We start from the raw sequence: 5,109 nt of genomic DNA, 5'->3' as shown, positions 1-5,109 counted from the left end.
TGTGTCGTGACACCTGACACAGGCATGCAACAATCGTTGAATTTGCAAATGGCGATGGACGTCTACGTTTGCTGGTGACGTTACGCAAATGAACAACTGGTAAACGGTTGTGGTGCGGTTGTTCTCGCTAGAGGTGAATCAGTGATGGCGACGATCGGTTGAGCTACCAACCGGTTGTTTCAGCGATACCCACCATGCCCACGAACGTGAATGGCATGTGGGTGTGAAGCGATACGCGGCGGTGGCTGGGTGGGACCGTCCCCGGCCGGTGAGGGGGGGCCTCCCGGCGTGCTGGCCGCGCGGTGCGTGGGCGCACGCGCTACAGCCGGCTGGTGGGGGCGGCCAGTGGCAGGCGCGCCGGCCGACGGAGGCGGCAGGCGGCGCAGCTGCGCGCCGGCGCACCCTGCACGCGGCGCCGTGCGGCCAAAGTAGGTCCTCGCGGGCCCGGTGCGAAGCGCGGTGGACATCTGCAGTGTGCTGGTCCGATTGAGGACTGTGTGCGCTGAGGATGCGCCGCCGCCCGGCGCTCGGCGCCGCGACGCCGTCTGCTGCTCGGTCGCCTCTGCGGTTCTCGCAGGTGGTTTGTATCGCAGCTGTGCGGACGTGTTGGCGCGTGCGCTGTGCTGGGAGAGTTCGCTTCGGCACCCAAGTGGGGCTTTTGTCCTTCTGTGGCGCTGGCGTTGGAGCTGCCGGCCACCGTAGGTGGCGCGTGTTGTCTCCCGCCGGCAATGCCACGACAGCACGCTCCCGGGCCTCTGTCGGCAGCGGCAAGCTCAGTTGGGAGCACGGGTGGTCGCACCTAAAGCGTCTACTCGCCAAACTCCGGGCGATTGCGCCTCTCTCGAACCCGACCAAGTACTTAGGACGGCGCTGCGCGCCGCCGGGACCTGAGAGGGTTTCGAGGTGTATTGTGCAGGGGAGCTCAGCCTCCTCCTGTTTGCAGAATAATTGAGCGGACGCTTGCGTGTTCGCGCGGGCCCCCGGGACACACTCCCGGGCGGCCGGCTGCTCAGCTCTAGTTGACGCAGCTCCCTGGTTGATCCTGCCAGTAGTCATATGCTTGTCTCAAAGATTAAGCCATGCATGTCTCAGTACAAGCCGCATTAAGGTGAAACCGCGAATGGCTCATTAAATCAGTTATGGTTCCTTAGATCGTACCCACGTTACTTGGATAACTGTGGTAATTCTAGAGCTAATACATGCAAACAGAGTCCCGACCAGAGATGGAAGGGACGCTTTTATTAGATCAAAACCAATCGGTCGGCTCGTCCGGTCCGTTTGCCTTGGTGACTCTGAATAACTTTGGGCTGATCGCACGGTCCTCGTACCGGCGACGCATCTTTCAAATGTCTGCCTTATCAACTGTCGATGGTAGGTTCTGCGCCTACCATGGTTGTAACGGGTAACGGGGAATCAGGGTTCGATTCCGGAGAGGGAGCCTGAGAAACGGCTACCACATCCAAGGAAGGCAGCAGGCGCGCAAATTACCCACTCCCGGCACGGGGAGGTAGTGACGAAAAATAACGATACGGGACTCATCCGAGGCCCCGTAATCGGAATGAGTACACTTTAAATCCTTTAACGAGTATCTATTGGAGGGCAAGTCTGGTGCCAGCAGCCGCGGTAATTCCAGCTCCAATAGCGTATATTAAAGTTGTTGCGGTTAAAAAGCTCGTAGTTGGATTTGTGTCCCACGCTGTTGGTTCACCGCCCGTCGGTGTTTAACTGGCATGTATCGTGGGACGTCCTGCCGGTGGGGCGAGCTGAAGGCGTGCGACGCGCCTCGTGCGTGCTCGTGCGTCCCGAGGCGGACCCCGTTGCAATCCTACCAGGGTGCTCTTGAGTGAGTGTCTCGGTGGGCCGGCACGTTTACTTTGAACAAATTAGAGTGCTTAAAGCAGGCAAGCCCGCCTGAATACTGTGTGCATGGAATAATGGAATAGGACCTCGGTTCTATTTTGTTGGTTTTCGGAACCCGAGGTAATGATTAATAGGGACAGGCGGGGGCATTCGTATTGCGACGTTAGAGGTGAAATTCTTGGATCGTCGCAAGACGAACAGAAGCGAAAGCATTTGCCAAGTATGTTTTCATTAATCAAGAACGAAAGTTAGAGGTTCGAAGGCGATCAGATACCGCCCTAGTTCTAACCATAAACGATGCCAGCCAGCGATCCGCCGCAGTTCCTCCGATGACTCGGCGGGCAGCCTCCGGGAAACCAAAGCTTTTGGGTTCCGGGGGAAGTATGGTTGCAAAGCTGAAACTTAAAGGAATTGACGGAAGGGCACCACCAGGAGTGGAGCCTGCGGCTTAATTTGACTCAACACGGGAAACCTCACCAGGCCCGGACACCGGAAGGATTGACAGATTGATAGCTCTTTCTTGATTCGGTGGGTGGTGGTGCATGGCCGTTCTTAGTTGGTGGAGCGATTTGTCTGGTTAATTCCGATAACGAACGAGACTCTAGCCTGCTAACTAGTCGCGTGACATCCTTCGTGCTGTCAGCGATTACTTTTCTTCTTAGAGGGACAGGCGGCTTCTAGCCGCACGAGATTGAGCAATAACAGGTCTGTGATGCCCTTAGATGTTCTGGGCCGCACGCGCGCTACACTGAAGGAATCAGCGTGTCTTCCTAGGCCGAAAGGTCGGGGTAACCCGCTGAACCTCCTTCGTGCTAGGGATTGGGGCTTGCAATTGTTCCCCATGAACGAGGAATTCCCAGTAAGCGCGAGTCATAAGCTCGCGTTGATTACGTCCCTGCCCTTTGTACACACCGCCCGTCGCTACTACCGATTGAATGATTTAGTGAGGTCTTCGGACTGGTACGCGGCATTGACTCTGTCGTTGCCGATGCTACCGGAAAGATGACCAAACTTGATCATTTAGAGGAAGTAAAAGTCGTAACAAGGTTTCCGTAGGTGAACCTGCGGAAGGATCATTACCGACTAGACTGCATGTCTTTCGATGTGCGTGTCGTGTCGCGCAACACGCTACCTGTACGGCTCGCAGTAGCCGTGCGCCGCGTGCGGAACCACGCGTGCGTCTCAAAACTAACGCCAATGTTGTGTGGTACGAGCGCTGAAGCGCTGGAGCGGCTGGCCTGCGGCACCTGGCGCCTGGCGCCGGTTTTGAATGACTTTCGCCCGACTGCCTGTCCGCTCCGGTGTGGAGCCGTACGACGCCCATCGGCCGTGAGGCCGTTGGACACAGAACGCTTGAACAGGGGCCGCCACACGCCTACGTCCCGCCTATGCAACTGTCTTGAAAGAGACAGTGGAAACTCAGAAAAAGATCACCCAGGACGGTGGATCACTCGGCTCGTGGGTCGATGAAGAACGCAGCAAATTGCGCGTCGACATGTGAACTGCAGGACACATGAACATCGACGTTTCGAACGCACATTGCGGTCCATGGATTCCGTTCCCGGGCCACGTCTGGCTGAGGGTCGGCTACGTATACTGAAGCGCGCGGCGTTTGCCCCGCTTCGCAGACCTGGGAGCGTCGCGGCCGCCTGTGGGGCCGGCCGCGCCTCCTTAAACGTGCGATGCGCGCCCGTCGCCTGGCGGTTCGCATACCGGTACTTACTCGGTAGCGTGCACAGCCGGCTGGCGGTGTGGCGTGCGACACCTCGTGCAACGACCTCAGAGCAGGCGAGACTACCCGCTGAATTTAAGCATATTACTAAGCGGAGGAAAAGAAACTAACAAGGATTCCCCCAGTAGCGGCGAGCGAACAGGGAAGAGTCCAGCACCGAACCCCGCAGGCTGCCGCCTGTCGTGGCATGTGGTGTTTGGGAGGGTCCACTACCCCGACGCCTCGCGCCGAGCCCAAGTCCAACTTGAATGAGGCCACGGCCCGTAGAGGGTGCCAGGCCCGTAGCGGCCGGTGCGAGCGTCGGCGGGACCTCTCCTTCGAGTCGGGTTGCTTGAGAGTGCAGCTCCAAGTGGGTGGTAAACTCCATCTGAGACTAAATATGACCACGAGACCGATAGCGAACAAGTACCGTGAGGGAAAGTTGAAAAGAACTTTGAAGAGAGAGTTCAAAAGTACGTGAAACCGTTCTGGGGTAAACGTGAGAAGTCCGAAAGGTCGAACGGGTGAGATTCACGCCCATCCGGCCACTGGCCTCCGCCCTCGGCAGATGGGGCCGGCCGCCCGCGCGGAGCAATCCGCGGCGGGGTCGTGTCCGGTTGCCTTTCCACTCGCCGCGGGGTGGGGCCGTTCCGGTGTGCGGTGGGCCGCACTTCTCCCCTAGTAGGACGTCGCGACCCGCTGGGTGCCGGCCTACGGCCCGGGTGCGCAGCCTGTCCTTCCGCGGGCCTCGGTTCGCGTCTGTTGGGCAGAGCCCCGGTGTCCTGGCTGGCTGCCCGGCGGTATATCTGGAGGAGTCGATTCGCCCCTTTGGGCGCTCGGGCTCCCGGCAAGCGCGCGCGGTTCTTCCCGGATGACGGACCTACCTGGCCCGGCCCCGGACCCGCGCCGCTGTTGGCTCGGGATGCTCTCGGGCGGAATAATCGCTCCCGTCAGCGGCGCTTCAGCTTTGGACAATTTCACGACCCGTCTTGAAACACGGACCAAGGAGTCTAACATGTGCGCGAGTCATTGGGCTGTACGAAACCTAAAGGCGTAATGAAAGTGAAGGTCTCGCCTTGCGCGGGTCGAGGGAGGATGGGGCTTCCCCGCCCTTCACGGGGCGGCGGCCTCCGCACTCCCGGGGCGTCTCGTCCTCATTGCGAGGTGAGGCGCACCTAGAGCGTACACGTTGGGACCCGAAAGATGGTGAACTATGCCTGGCCAGGACGAAGTCAGGGGAAACCCTGATGGAGGTCCGTAGCGATTCTGACGTGCAAATCGATCGTCGGAGCTGGGTATAGGGGCGAAAGACTAATCGAACCATCTAGTAGCTGGTTCCCTCCGAAGTTTCCCTCAGGATAGCTGGTGCTCGTACGAGTCTCATCCGGTAAAGCGAATGATTAGAGGCCTTGGGGCCGAAACGACCTCAACCTATTCTCAAACTTTAAATGGGTGAGATCTCCGGCTTGCTTGATATGCTGAAGCCGCGAGCAAACGACTCGGATCGGAGTGCCAAGTGGGCCACTTTTGGTAAGCAG

General features: G+C 58.8%; 3 non-coding genes across 3 annotated transcripts in view; all 3 read left to right on the top strand.

Moving 5' to 3' along the window:
* The first annotated feature begins 1,029 nt into the window (after positions 1–1,029).
* LOC124591667 lies at positions 1,030–2,939 on the top strand. Its single transcript, XR_006977215.1, has one exon. It is a non-coding gene; the product is annotated as a small subunit ribosomal RNA (ribosomal RNA).
* A 352-nt stretch (positions 2,940–3,291) lies between these two features.
* LOC124591673 lies at positions 3,292–3,446 on the top strand. Its single transcript, XR_006977220.1, has one exon. It is a non-coding gene; the product is annotated as a 5.8S ribosomal RNA (ribosomal RNA).
* A 188-nt stretch (positions 3,447–3,634) lies between these two features.
* The window catches only part of LOC124591670, a 4,222-nt gene continuing 2,747 nt past the window's right edge, over positions 3,635–5,109 (top strand). Inside the window, exon 1 of the ribosomal RNA XR_006977218.1 lies at positions 3,635–5,109. This exon is cut by the window's right edge and continues 2,747 nt beyond it. This is a non-coding gene — a ribosomal RNA (large subunit ribosomal RNA).

This window comes from Schistocerca americana, unplaced genomic scaffold (assembly GCF_021461395.2).
Source record: "Schistocerca americana isolate TAMUIC-IGC-003095 unplaced genomic scaffold, iqSchAmer2.1 HiC_scaffold_867, whole genome shotgun sequence".
Lineage (NCBI taxonomy): Eukaryota > Metazoa > Arthropoda > Insecta > Orthoptera > Acrididae > Schistocerca > Schistocerca americana.
This window is presented reverse-complemented; position numbering and strand designations above follow the sequence as displayed.